The sequence below is a fragment of the Triticum dicoccoides genome, chromosome 2A, assembly GCF_002162155.2.
Source record: "Triticum dicoccoides isolate Atlit2015 ecotype Zavitan chromosome 2A, WEW_v2.0, whole genome shotgun sequence".
NCBI classification, from domain to species: domain Eukaryota; kingdom Viridiplantae; phylum Streptophyta; class Magnoliopsida; order Poales; family Poaceae; genus Triticum; species Triticum dicoccoides.
The window spans coordinates 395,363,567-395,377,840 of record NC_041382.1 but is presented as its reverse complement, the minus strand read 5'-3'; positions in this window follow the sequence as shown (position 1 = coordinate 395,377,840).

The following is a 14,274-nucleotide window of genomic DNA, read 5'->3' as shown; positions in this document are numbered from 1 at the left end:
GAGGTGCTCCCTTTACCACCTAGCCGAACAATCGGGAACGTAGGGGTAAGCACAGGAGCCAGGCAACCCAGCTTGGCCAAAACTTAAGTCATATCGATGCATATAATGGTGAATAAAAGGTACATGCGGAAGTGTGACACATGTGTTGGGCATAAAGCCCGTATTAATAAGATTCTGTTAAAGAAGCCCCCAGGTATAATGAGCGCGGGTAGCGCGTCAAGTATGTGCAAACAAAGTTTGGACAAGGAAAAAAAATTTACAAGCAACTTTTTTTCCAACAAAGTATGATGCTTGGTCGAACCGAACACGAGTTAGAAATTTAAAACTTTGAGCATGAAGGCAACTTAGCTGGTTAATGTGTTCAGTATTGACGACGCGGTCCGAGCTTGGTGCGGGACAAGGTTCCATCCCCCAAGCCGGTCCCAAGGTGGCGGAGCAAAGAGCTCGGCATTCCGAAGTGGTGACATAACTCGGTAAATGTAGAACGGCAGACTGATGCCGAAGTCCCCGACATGGGGTAATGAAGTGTTGACGAAGCCCCCCGTCCAGCCGAGGTGACGCCAAAGGATATAGCCCGGCTGGATCATTTTCCTGTGCACAAAAAATAGTGCAGACCGGGATAATAGTAATAATAAGAATTTTAAAAAAAATGTTGCATAATAAATAATTTATGCAAACTGAGTAATAAAAGAAATATGGCCTGGCGTCGAAGTCAATGTCGATGCAGGGCGTCGGCGTAATGCAATAAAGGCGTGGTGAAGCCTGGATTCACAGGTCGGTCCGAGTTCCGGATGCGGCGTTCGCCGGACTATGTACGGAAACTGACCGAACCATCATGCGACCGTCGATAATGCGGCCACCATTTGATAGACCTGTGAACATATGATGGACAAACCAGAGTAATAATTCTTTGGGAAAAATGAACCCAAACAAACAAAAAATATTAGGATTAATAGCACCTGGTTTATTTGTTGTGGCAATCCGAAGGAGGATGATGCTGGCAAAGGTTGGCTTACCGAGGCAAATCCCTCGGTCCAGCTAATCGTGACGAAGCTGGTCGGCTGGTGACGCCGAAGTGTCCGGAGTAGGTTGATGAAGAGATGATGAATCCTCCGGTCCAGCCGAGATGTCGAAATAGTTCGGCGTGATGGACACCGGCTTGAAGGAGCAATAGTGCGGCCCTGCCGATGCAGGTTGTGACGCGGTCGATGTCGGCTTGATGAAGCGACCGTGCGGCGATGCCGGTATGCCCGCTCCGTGTAATCCATGGGGCGGCGATGTTGGTGATGATTGATCCTTCGCGATACCGGACTCTTGTTCGGCTTGCCGAGATGATGATCCGAAGAAGTTGAGCTCGGCTCAACAAAGTGACGACGTGTCTAGCGCAGGTCGGCAGCCATGGAGCAATGTTGCCGGACTGGTTTGACACCAGCAATGATGTTGAAGATCATGTTCAAAAGATCTTAAGGTTAGTGGGATGTGTTTGGGAACAATACACAATATCCCATACAAAACTTCCTTCAAAAAGGATGCCCGCAATCCCGTTCATAAAAAAGATGAATTCGGGTCGGATTCGTTCTCGCGCAGAAAACAGATCCAAAAAGTGATGCACTAATCGGAAGTTTCCCGGAGTTTGGACGGTCGGATCGAGCTGAATTTTTGGCAGGTGGTAGATAAGGGAATTCCGCAGCAAATCAAAGGTTGGATCCTCCAAAGGACATCCGAGCTAGACGCTGGATACCACGCCCTAAACTCGTCCGGATTCTCGTCCAGATTCAACAGGGCTCCGATATATTGGAGATTGTCGGAGATTCCTCCATCGGACTCGACGAAATTTTCGTAGGGTTGTTGTAGACTTAATTCCGCACAATTCCACCAAAGCGATCGCCAACGCGATACTCGAGGAGGTGGTGGCAGCAGATACGAGTTTGCTGTCCAGAAAAACAGCACGGTCGCCCGAGGGCAATGTTGACGTTGAGCCCCTGGGCTCCCTGGATGATTCCTCCATGACCTTGATAGAGATCGGAGTTGATGTTGATGAAGGCCCTCATCTGAACATGACGATCGGAGATAGGGCGCAGTCCTTGGTCGAACCAAGGTGACCAGTCGGGCTGGTGACGAATTCGCCGAAGTCGCAGTTGATCTGCGGGTGAGCCATCGACCTTTTGCCGGACACACAGAGGAACTCTCAATGAAAGCACCAATGTCGGTGTCAAAACCGGCGGATCTCAGGTAGGGGGTCCCGAACTGTGCGTCTAGGCGGATGGTAACAGGAGACAAGGGACACGATGTTTTTTACCCAGGTTCGGGCCCTCTCGATGGAGGTAAAACCCTACTCCTGCTTGATTGATATTGATGATATGGGTAGTACAAGAGTGGATCTACCACGAGATCAAGGAGGCTAAACCCTAGAAGCTAGCCTATGGTATGATTGTTGAGATGTAATGTTGTATGTTGTCTCTATCGACTAGCCTGGCCTCGGTTTATATAATGCACCGGAGGCCTAGGATAACAAGAGTCCTAGCCGAATACGCCGGTGGGGGAGGAGTCCTTGTCTTGATCGCCAAGTCTTGTTGAATATTCCTTGTATGCGGCAACTATCCGGACTGGCCCATGAGTATACGGCCATGGGGATCCTCGGCCCAATCCACCTGATTGGGAGACGACGTGGTGAGTACCCCCTAGTCCAGGACACCGTCAGTTGTAATATCCTTAAACAATTCAAATGGTGTCCAAATTTGATGATTCAAATTTCTAGTGACTCTATAAATCAGGATCTATCTTGTGATGCAACCTTCACATTTTCCCAAAGACCTTTTCTTCACAAATATTTATCAAATCCCCATTTTCCTATTTCTGTGATGAACTTCAGAAAATCACAAAGAGCCCATTTTTGATCCAAATGCCATGATTCAAATTCCTAGATGTCTATAAGTTCAAAACTTAGTTTTTGAACATTTTTATTAATACTTTCTGTAGCACATAAAATAATGGTCTATTTCTTTGTATATAGCCAACTTTGCAAATTCATAGGAAAATCATCTCAACTCCGAATCCAGTGAAACCAATTCCTAGATGCTTCTAAAATCATCCTTTGTTAATGGGTGCCTTTGCTCATTTTTCAAAAATATATTTCTGTACACTTCTTGCAAATCCATAAACCCCTTGATTCCACTATATCAAAATGTTCAGAGATGTCCATTGATCAAATCCTAATGAAACCACTTTGGTCATCCCTCATATGACCAGAGGTATCCTAGAAAAGTCCAACTCACATTTTTAGAGCACTTTTATTTTTGCCTTGTTGTGTTGCTTATTATGATTGTTTCCGACGTTAGTTGACGAAGTAGACGGAGTACTTGGAGAAGGACCAGAAGACTTCAAGACTCTGAGGAACCAGGCAAGCAGCCCTTTGACCATGTCTATGAAACCCTTTTTATGCATGTCATATAGCACCATATTGTTGTTGCAACGGAATCATGATGAGGTGGTAATCACTTGATGGTTTGCCACCATACTTTCTCGTTGATACTTGCATTGTGCATGACCCTACCTTCTTATGAGGGTTATGCCGGTGGGAGTAGATAGGATGCTAAGGTAGTGCTACGCAAAAAGGGACGGGTATATGCATGGTGAAGGAGGCAAAGTATTTTCAAAAGACTTTTTTGAAAACCCCGTCGGGTGCCACTTATGCCCGAGGGAGATGATGAAATGGGTAACCACTTGATGACGAAGTGGTGTACCGAGGCAAGTGTGTGTGTTGTTTTCGAAAACGGATTAGATTTAAGATTTGTCGACTGTCCCAACCTTACATGCGCAACCACTCTACCCTTATATGGGAAAGGGCATTATTGATTACCTAGACCGATACTAGCTTGGAGCCCGCATCACTAGTGACAGGAGAGTTGTTGGTGCGCTCTCTCGGGACGGGGTCGTGCCAGGTAGGGCGGCCAAGAACATTTTTATGGGGCACCGGACACACCGTTGGTACCCCGTGCCAGTATGTGATGAATATCGGAGCGATGCTCCACAATTTTAAGATGTGAAATGTTAGGCACGGGGGTTACTACCAATCGAGTGGACTCCATGTTAGTGTCGTCTAGGGAAAGGTAGTGATCGGGTGCTTACCCCGGGTACTTGAGGTATCGCGGGTCGTGGATGACATGGAAGTTCCCCGGTTCTTGTGGGTACAGTGTGCAACCTCTACAGAGTGTAAAACTATTCGAATAGCCGTGTCCACGGTCAAGGACAGTTGGGCGGTGCTGCTTAAACTACATCCAGAGTTTTCAACCGTGTGTGTGTGTGTTGATAAAACTACTTGGGTCAAGTCAAGGGACTTGACGTGATTGAGATGGGTTGGTGCCCACTCTATTTATGTTAGATGGGTTGGTGCCCACTCTATTTATGTTGATATCTATAACCTGTCCTCGTGGTTACATGAATTCTCTTGATGCATGCCTTACAAAGTTGTTGAACATGTCATTGCACTCAATACTAGCTTTCTGCAAAAAAAATTTACCTATACCATGCATTGTTTTATCTTGAACCAAAAAAAAACACGGGTTGCTTGCGAGTACATTCAAAGTACTCATTGGCTTGCCACTGGTTATTTTATTGGCCAGGCATGAAAGAACATGATGTGATGAAGAACACTTCGGTGACGAACATGCGAGCTAGGACACTTCCCAGTCAGAATGCCTGTAGGGTTAAGGCAGATGGCATGGGTCCAAGTTATCAATGAAGATTTCCGCTGCGATGTTATACTCAAGACTCGACCATAATGGTCCTACTTGTGTAATACGGTATGCATGGATGTAAGACTCTTGTTATTCAGCTTCTGTGTGTTCAGTGAGCATTGATCTCTGGGATCACTGTACACGTGCATTCGCTGATCACGACTTATGAGTCGGGGTCCCCACATTCTGGCAAGGTTTCTTCTGGCCCACCTCCCTCCAGGATGCAACTACACTAGTAACCAAGTGTGAAGCGTGCCAGTTTCATTCAAAGAAGCTTCATCAACCAGCCCAAGCTCTCCATACAATCCATCTTTCCTGGCCATTCTCGGTCTGGGGACTTGATATACTGGGCCCCTTACCCCGTGTCATCGGGGGCTTTGAGTACTTGTATGTCGCAATCGACAAGTTCACAAAGTGGCCAGAAGTGGAACCAGTGAGAAAGGTGACCGCACAGTCAGCCGTCAAGTTCTTCAAAGGACTGGTCTGTCATTTTGGTGTACCAAACAGAGTCATCACCGACAACGGCACGCAGTTCATGAGCCGCACATTCATGAAATACATTCAAGACCTCGGCAGCAAGGTCTGTTTTGCTTCTGTAGCCCATCCGACAAGTAACGGCCAGGCTAAGAGGGCGAATGCAGAGGTGCTGCGAGGCCTCAGGACCAGAGCTTTTGACAAGCTGCACAAGTGCGGAAGGCGCTGGATTGATGAGTTGCCAACGGTTCTTTGGTCGATCAGGACGACACAAAATCGAGCCACTGGCCAGACACCCTTTGCCCTGGTATACGGGGCAGAAGCAGTTCTCCCCACGGAACTCATACATGGGTCACCTCGAGTGCTCGCTTATGACGAGCTTGAGCAAGAGCTGTTGCGGCAAGAGGACGCAATGCTCCTTGAGGAAGATTGTCTTCGGGCAGCTGTGCGAGTAGCGCGCTACTAGCAAGCTTTGTGCCGCTACCATAGCCACAAGGTTCATGCCCGAAGCCTTCAGAAAGGCGACCTTGTTCTTCGGCGCGTTCAGTCGGCCAAGAATTCCAACAAGTTGACGCCAAAGTGGGAAGGCCCTTATCGGGTGCAGTCCGCCTAGAGACTGTGGATGGCATCCAGTGAGCAACTCCTGGAATATCGAACATCTTCGCAAGTTTTACCCGTAAGGTGCGGCTATCGGGCTCCCCAGCAAGCCACCTTTTGTACGAGCCTTGCCAACGAGGCATGTAACCCTTTGTACAAAACTAGGCGCAGACCCTGAGCAACAGATAAATAAACAAAGTGCCGGCGCCCTAGATTTAGCATGCATGCTAGGTTGAGTCTCTTTCTCTGTTAGGGTTGATAGTGCTTGCGGCAACTATTCCCCTAGCATAGAGGTCGAGTGCATGTCTTTCTGTCTCTTCCAGTCCTCTCTTTGGTTTACAGGCTGTGTAGGCATCCCTGTAGGGCCACTTGAAGGAAAGAAGATAGATCGACACCCCGACCCTGGCAAGCCAAGGTTGTCGGGGGCTGCGAATCCAAATAAGTTTTCTCTCCCCTACTTTACGTTTCCGTATGAAACTTGAATGTATGAAACATCGCTCATTCCTACGCTGCCGTGCTCCCTCCTTCCCATTTCCGAAAACCCTTTCGGGCCGGAATCTGGTCGTAGCTGCGGTGGAAGGGGAAACAAGCAATGAGCCCGATCCTACTTTACCCTTGCTCCCCGCCAAGGGCGTGGGTTTAGGCGTAGTATAAGGCAGGAGAACGGCAAGGCTTGCTGCCGGGCGACATTGTTTATTTAAGATAACAAGGACTCACTCCTTGGTGCGAGCCTCGCTCACACACAAAAAAACCCGGCAAGCCCCTTTTTCATTAATACGTTGAGTAAACAAGTACAATTCATACGGAACGAAAACATAAGCAAGGGGTTACAAGGTATAAATTCAACAAGTTCCTGCAGGCTTACAATCTAATAAAAAATAAGATGCCCGTAATCCCTTTCTTGTCCCTCTCCTCAGGAAGCAGGTCAATATGACAAAAGGGCAAAGGGGGAGCCTAGGCGAGGTACGAGCAGCAGAAGTCACCAAGAGAACGTCTCGGGGGCCGCCCAAGAAAAGGGCTGGGGATGACGGCGCTGGGGGAGAAGCCGAAAGATGAGGCAGCAGGCCGACAGTTGGAGACGAAGACGTCGGTGCCATCATACTCCGACTTTACGGCCCGCCACCTGCCTTCTTTGTCTTCCCTGGCCTCCCAACACCAGCCGCCGGGAGCCTCCACCAAGGAGTTCAAGGAGCTGGCTTGAGGAGCTGGCTCGAGGAGCTGGCCCGAGAAGTTCAAGGAGCTGGCTCGAGGAGCCTCCACCAAGAACTACCCCCAGGCAAATCGCTCTGCCGGGGAAGGGGCGAAGTGCAGATGGTGCTGCTGCCGGCTCCTCCTAGGGATGGGGGTCCGACGCCTAGTCAGACATGTCATCCTCCCCGCTGGTTCCCTCCTCATCACCGCTCGAGGAGGAGATCTCGTCGTCTGTCAAGCTCTTCACGCAGCATCCTAGCCTGTGTCCCGAGTGCCCGAAGACCTTGACGAAGAGCAGGTCGCTCTCCACCAATTTGAAGAGGAGAACATGCCCCTTCATCAAGCAGTGGGCGCGTGCGAAGGTTTTCCAGCCCCGACAAAGGAACATCACATGAGGGGCGGGGAACCCTATGTTCACCCACATGTCGCCATTGCAACACCCCTTCATGTGAAGCCTTATACTCGGCCGCTGGTCGATCTCCATCACCCTCGCGAACGACTCGGGAAGACGAAGGTGGCTACGCGGTGGCTCACACAGCTGCAGGATGAACTCCAACGCCGTGTCCCCGACGTGGCCACTCGACGAAGCAGGAGGAGACGGCGGCAGAGATGGTGACAGAGATGGCGATGACGTAGGTGCCCCCCTTCCGCGACCACCTCTTCCTCGATCGCCTCGCTAACCGCGGCCCCGTCCTGCGCCTCCGCCTCGAGCATGGCCTTCGCCCTAGGCGGCTGGCTCTTCCTTGGCTGCCGCGATTCTTTGGCGGGAGGAAGACCTGGTCGCCTCCGCAGGAGAATGGCTGCGACCACGCCCTCTTGCCATGGCAGTGGATAGAAGACGGAGGCGAAGGGAAGGCACGAGAAGATGCCTCCCATCCTCCTCCCGAGTCCCTTTTATAGCCGGGTGGGAGGGCTAAAGACCAGATCTACGCCTCTGAAAGGCCCGTTCAAATCCGGCTCATTAAGTTGGCAATGAGCGGGGTCATCGACCGCCCTCCCCGCCCAATCAAAAGTGCGTAAGTATCAGCCATCACATGCCTTCACATATCCTGCGCATCCGCCACCTACCCCACGCCATGCATGCGGCATACATGGCGAAAAGGGCGGGCGAGATGGGAACCGTGGAATGGCGGTTCCGAAGCTCGACAAGTAAATGAGTAGCAACCCTGCAGTTTCCCTCATTTTAGGGAAAACGCAAGCCGCCTCTTTACTATTCACTACGGGATGACGCAAGCATGTTGTGGTCATCCCACGCACACGACCCCCACGTCATGCATTCAACACGGGACGTGGGAAAGCGCAACTGACGAGTGAGTTACCGCAGTAAAACTCTGCCACGCATGCCCACGCACTGTTCTGGGCCTGGCCCAACAACGCCATGCGCTTATGTTTGGCCCAGACCCGGGGGCTCCTATCAGTGTACAAATGTAGGGGTCCTTTTTGTACCCCTTTACTTGTGCACGGGAAGTTGTAGCCGCACCTGCGACCACGCTTGGTGGGGCAGAGAAAGCAAAGACACAAGTGTCACGCCCAATATGCGATACTATCCTAAAGAGACTCAAAGGTCCCACCAAGGATAGAACCGCATATTGATACGCTTTTGCAAGGTGGATATCATTACATCAACATTACATAATAGATGGGGATACATACAAGAGGCATACAATGCCACACGAATACAACATCATCATACATAAGAGCACCATCCAACTACGGATGAAACACAAACAGAAACTCAAACGACATCCACCCTGCTAGCCCAGGCTGCCGACCTGGAACCTATCCCCTGATCAAAGAAGAAGCAGAAGAAGACCTCCAAAACAAGCAAATGTCGCTCTCACGTCATGATCATCGCATAACCTGTACCTGCAACTGTTGTTGTAGTAATCTGTGAGCCACGAGGACTCAGCAATCCCATTACCATGGGTATCAAGACTAGCAAAGCTTAATGGGAAAGTAAGGGGTAAAGTGGTGAGGTTGCAGCAGCGACTAAGCATATATGGTGGCTAACATACGCAAAAGAGAGCGAGAAGAGAGCAAATGGAACGGTCGTGAAGCTAGCAATGATCAAGAGGTGATCCTGAACTCCTACTTACGTCAAACATAACCCAAAACCGTGTTCACTTCCCGGACTCCGCCGAAAAGAGACCATCACGGCTACACACGCGGTTGATGCATTTTAATTCAAATCAGGTGTCAGGTCATCTACAACCGGACATTAACAAATTCCCATCTGCCACATAACCGCGGGCACGGCTCTCGAAAGTTTATACCCTGCAGGGGTGTCCCAACTTAGCCCATGATAAGCTCTCGCGATCAACGAAGGATATTCCTTCTCCCAGGAAGACCCGATCAGTCTCGGAATCCCGGTTTACAAGACATTTCGACAATGGTAAAACAAGACCAGCAAAGCCGCCCGATGTGCCGACAAATCCCGATAGGAGCTGCACATATCTTGTTCTCAGGGCAACACCGGATGAGACTAGCTACGAGTAAAACCAACCCTCAAGTTTCCCCGAGGTGGCGCTGCAAGTGGCTCTAGTTTGGACCAACACTCGGAGGAGCACTGGCTCGGGGGGGTAAATAAAGATGACCCTCGAGCTCCGGAAACCCAAGGGAAAAAGGGCTAGGTGAGGCAAATGGTAAAACCAAGGTTGGGCCTTGCTGGTGGAGTTTTATTCAAAGCGAACTATCAAGGGGGTCCCATAAATCACCCAACCGCGTAAGGAACGCAAAATCCGGGAACATAACACCAGTATGACAGAAACTAGGGCGGCAAGAGTGGAACAAAACACCAGGCATAAGGCCGAGTCTTCCACCCTTTACCAAGTATATAGATGCATTAATTAAATAAGAGATATTGTGATATCCCAACATAAACCTGTCCACCATGGAGCAATCTTCAACTTCACCTGCAACTAACAACGCTATAAGAGGGGCTGAGCAAAGCGGTAACATAGCCAAGCAATGGTTTGCTTGAAAGGGTGAAAAGGTTAGAGGCTGACATGGCAAATTTGGCAGGCTTGAAGAGCAAGCGATAGGTAGCGTAGCAATGCGATAGAACGAAGCAACTAGCATAGCAATGATAGTAGTGAGATCCAGGGTAACGGTCATCTTGCCTGAAATCCCGCTAGGAATAAGAATGAGTCCATGAAGAAGACGAACGGGAGTAGTCGAACGAATCCTCACAATCGCAACATTACCGGAACTAAGAAGCAACACCGAAAAGAAACAAACAACATGGTAAATGCACAAGCATAAACATGGCATGATGCACAAACAAGTATGATGCATGTCCGGTTTAATGAGGCATCGCATGGCAAAGTGCAACAAACAATACTACAAGTTAAGTGGAGCTCAATATGCAATGAGTTGCATATTGACAAAACACCACATTCAATTATTTAGTTATCTCTCGGTTAAGTACCCAACAATATTAAATGTTGTTAAACATGGCAAGAGGTGAGGCATAAGTAAACTAACTATTTAGGCAAATTTAAATGAGGCCGGAACAACAAACAACATTTCCGGAAAATCCTCATCTGCAATTTATGAATTTGCTACTGTTCTGCCCTAAACCATATTTTAATGTTGTTAAACAATAAAAAAAAGTGCACCATGTTAATCTAGGCATTTTTCCACCCCATTTACATATAAAGTTTATTAAAATTGGAGCTACGGTTATTTAGTTATGAAATAAATCATTTTAGCATATTATTTAAGCAAAACTAAACAAACAGCATTTTAAGCATTTTAACATGGGATGAAAGTGGCATAATGTGAAACTAGATAAAATTCTAAGCATTTTACATATATAAAGTTTTTACATATGATGCACAGATCATGAGTTATTATATGCATGAAGTGCAAGGGGGTTTCTGCAAATCTGTTAATTCTACGGAAAATGCTAAAATCGCTGGACAGGAAAAAAACACGCATGGCCGAATCTGGAGGGGCTGGGGGAGCTCACTCATGGGCTCGGCCCAGTAGGTGCAGCGGCGGGCCTGGGTGTGCAGTGTGTTGGAGCTGGGCCTGAAGACGCGCTGGAGAGGCCCAGGCAGCAGGGCGACGGGTCAACGACGCGGGCGAGCGCTCTGCTCGACCAAGCAAAGCAGGCAGCAGCGGTTGCAGCGGCTTCAGACGAAGCAGGGTGCAGCAGCGGTTGCTCAAACCGGACGAAGCAGAGGCGAGGCCGGGCATGGCAGCGCGGGACTTGGCGAGGCGGCGGAGCCGAGGGCCTTGGGCGACGGCTGCGGACTTGGCGGGGCGATGGAGCTGGCAAGACTGCAGTGCCACGGCGGATCCGGGGCACCGGTGCTCCTGCAAACAGCAGCGACGGGCGGAGCACCTCCTATGCACTTGAAGAAACAGAGGGAGAGGGATTTTTCAGAGAGGATGGAGCAGAACGGAAAAGAAGAAAGAAGAGGGAAGGTGAGGGCGACGGCCACGCGACCTGGGGCCTGATGATGCTCGCCGGTGGTGCGGGAACCGAAGGGCGCCGGTGCAACATTGATCTAGTGGAGGCAGGAGCAGGGCAAGCCGGCTTCTTGGCCTTGGGACGGCGGATCGGCGCGGCCAAACTGGCGCTGAAGGTGCGCACGAGGGTGGCTGGCTGTGCGTGGGTTGGTGAGGAGGGGGTCTGGGAGGATCCCAAGGAAGAAGGGGACTAGCGGCGATGGGACAAGCTCCCGAGGGATAAGGGAATGTGGGTGGCGGCGGATGCGGGATGTAATGGATGGATGGGACAGCCTAGGTCTAGGGTTAGGCTGTTTAAATAGCTAGGTGGACTAGCTTAGGGCAAAATGAACCCTTCGATCAAAATCGAACGGTCGAGAATAAAATAGGCAGGGAGTCCAAATAATAAAACGGAGATGTTTTATAGATGTTAGGGGATGAACTAAATGCAATGGTGATGACTGAGCGGTTCGGGTTCGGGGCAGTTTTCGGACACACGCAAGAGGGGGTCGGTGGTTGTGCAGAGAGGTTGCGTAGGCAGACAAATAAGAGGGGAACGAAACTCGGTTGGACTGGAACGACCAACGAACGCAAAGCGGTCCGAGGAGGTCAACGAGGACAAGGGGCCTGACAAAATGACAACTGAGGCAAAGAGAGAAAGGGCAACTGCGAACGGTTACGAGTTTTGTTAAAACATGCAGATGCAAAGCGCATGATGCTATGATATGAAATGCAAGACATGAAAAAAAATTGCAAAACAAAAGACAAAAACCCAACCACGAAGGAAATATCATATGGCATCTCCGGAAAAGGCAAGAGTTGGAGTTACGAATATGGAAAGTTGTATCCGGGGCGTTACAAAAAGACTACCAGAGCAGCGTTCAAGCCTGAAGCATGAAGAGCAGGAGGGCAAGGTGAACTCCCCTGGCAAGACCCTTGCCGGGGCGTCTTCACAGCCCCGGCAAGAGCCTTACCGGGGCAACTTGCCCAACATCAACGAGGCCGCCACCCTCGAGCTTGGGAGTCCTGACACCATCGACAACATCAGAACCAAGGCTCGGGAGGCGCCTCCGTGGTGGCATGCAGATCTTTGTGAAGACCAGAAGTATACAAGAACAAATAAGAATGAGAAGATGAAGGCCACCAGCAAGGCCCTTGCCGGGAACGGACCAAGCCCCCCCAGCAAGACTCTTGCCGAGGACTTCTACAGGGCTGCGGCTAGGCCCACTCCAAGGCTCCACCGCCACTCCAACGCAGCTGCCAGCCCGCCAACTAGGCAGGCACTTGCGTGGCAGCATGCAGCTTCAAGCCAACTTAGCAAGCACCTGTGTGGTGGCATGCAGATCTTCGTGAAGACTCTGCCACCGCACCAGCTCAGCAGCCAGCCAGCCAGCGTGGCGCTGCACGCCTCGTCAGCTTGGACGCGTGTCAGAGCAAGGCGAGGCGGCGACAGGTGGGACGAGCTTCCTTGCCGGCCCTGATAAAGCAAGAGGGCACATCGGCAGCGCATTAAACGTGTTTTGTCCTACGGTGCCAGAAGATAGGCTCGACCACTTTACGAGCTTTACACCTCATGTGTGCCACTGTGGCAACCCCTTTGACTATAAAAGGAGGCCCACGGCGTGCTGAGAGAGGATTCGGACCCTTTGGACTCTACACGCCTTGTAGCTAGTTCAAGAACACCAGACAAACACAAACCAGCAGGAGTAGGGTATTACGCATAGTTTGCGGCCCGAACCTGGATAATCTCCCGAGTTGATCTCCTAAACCCGCTCTTTGCACAGCCCAGCGCCCCGCCAACTGTAGTAGGGATTCTTTGTGATCCCATAGGTGTCATTTCATGCCGACAAGTGGTTTTCTTCTTGTTCTTCTTGACGGCTTTGGTCTTAGCCCTGGCCCTGTTGGCGGCTTTTTCATCATACCTTTTATCCCAAAAGGTCGATTTAGCCTACAACAAATTACAACAAAGGTTGGGAATTTCCAGATTTTATGAACAACGAAGTAAAGTATATAAACCGGACAGACTTACATCTGGTGCAGGGTTGAGTGTGCAGAAGGGATTCAGACCCACTTGACTACAGCTCTCCAAACTCTCATTGAGAAGAGTCTTGGTCATCTAATTGATAGCCTTATCAGTCAAACGTGTAGAAATGTAATGTAGTGAATCTTTGGTGTCGCCGGTATACGTACACATTAAACCGGACCGGAGGCTTAAAGGTATGATCCTCCAAGCTATCCAGCATCGAACTAGATCAATTTCGGTCAATCCATTGTCAAGTAGAGCTCTGACCTTTGAGAAGGTAGGCGCAAGTTTGGCCCGCTCAGCAGTGGTAAGCCGGTCAGGGATTGGATGCTTTGGGTTGAGCCGTTGGTCATGAAATCTGGGCATGGGGTTCTCATCAGCAAGAGAAGTATCTTTGCAGTAGAACCAAGTTTTGTTCCAATCCTTGGGATGGCTTGGAAGCTTAGCATAAGGAAAAATGGCGTATATGCGTCGTTGAATTGAGATACCTCCAAGCTCCTGACTGGGCCCGTCAATAAATTCATTTTGGCGGTTCAAGTAAAAGTACTCTCTAAAGAGTTCAACACTAGGTTATTCTAGAAGATATACTTCATAGAAGACATGGAAATTGCAGATATTTGACACGGAATTGGGTCCAATGTCTTGAGGATGGAGTTGACAGAAGTGCAGAACGTCACGGAAGAACTTTGACCTGGGCGGTGAGAAACCCCGGTTCATGTGGTCAGTAAAAACGATCACTTCATCATCCTAGGGCTGAGGCCTGACTGTGACACTCCAAAATTTTAATTTGGTCTTTAT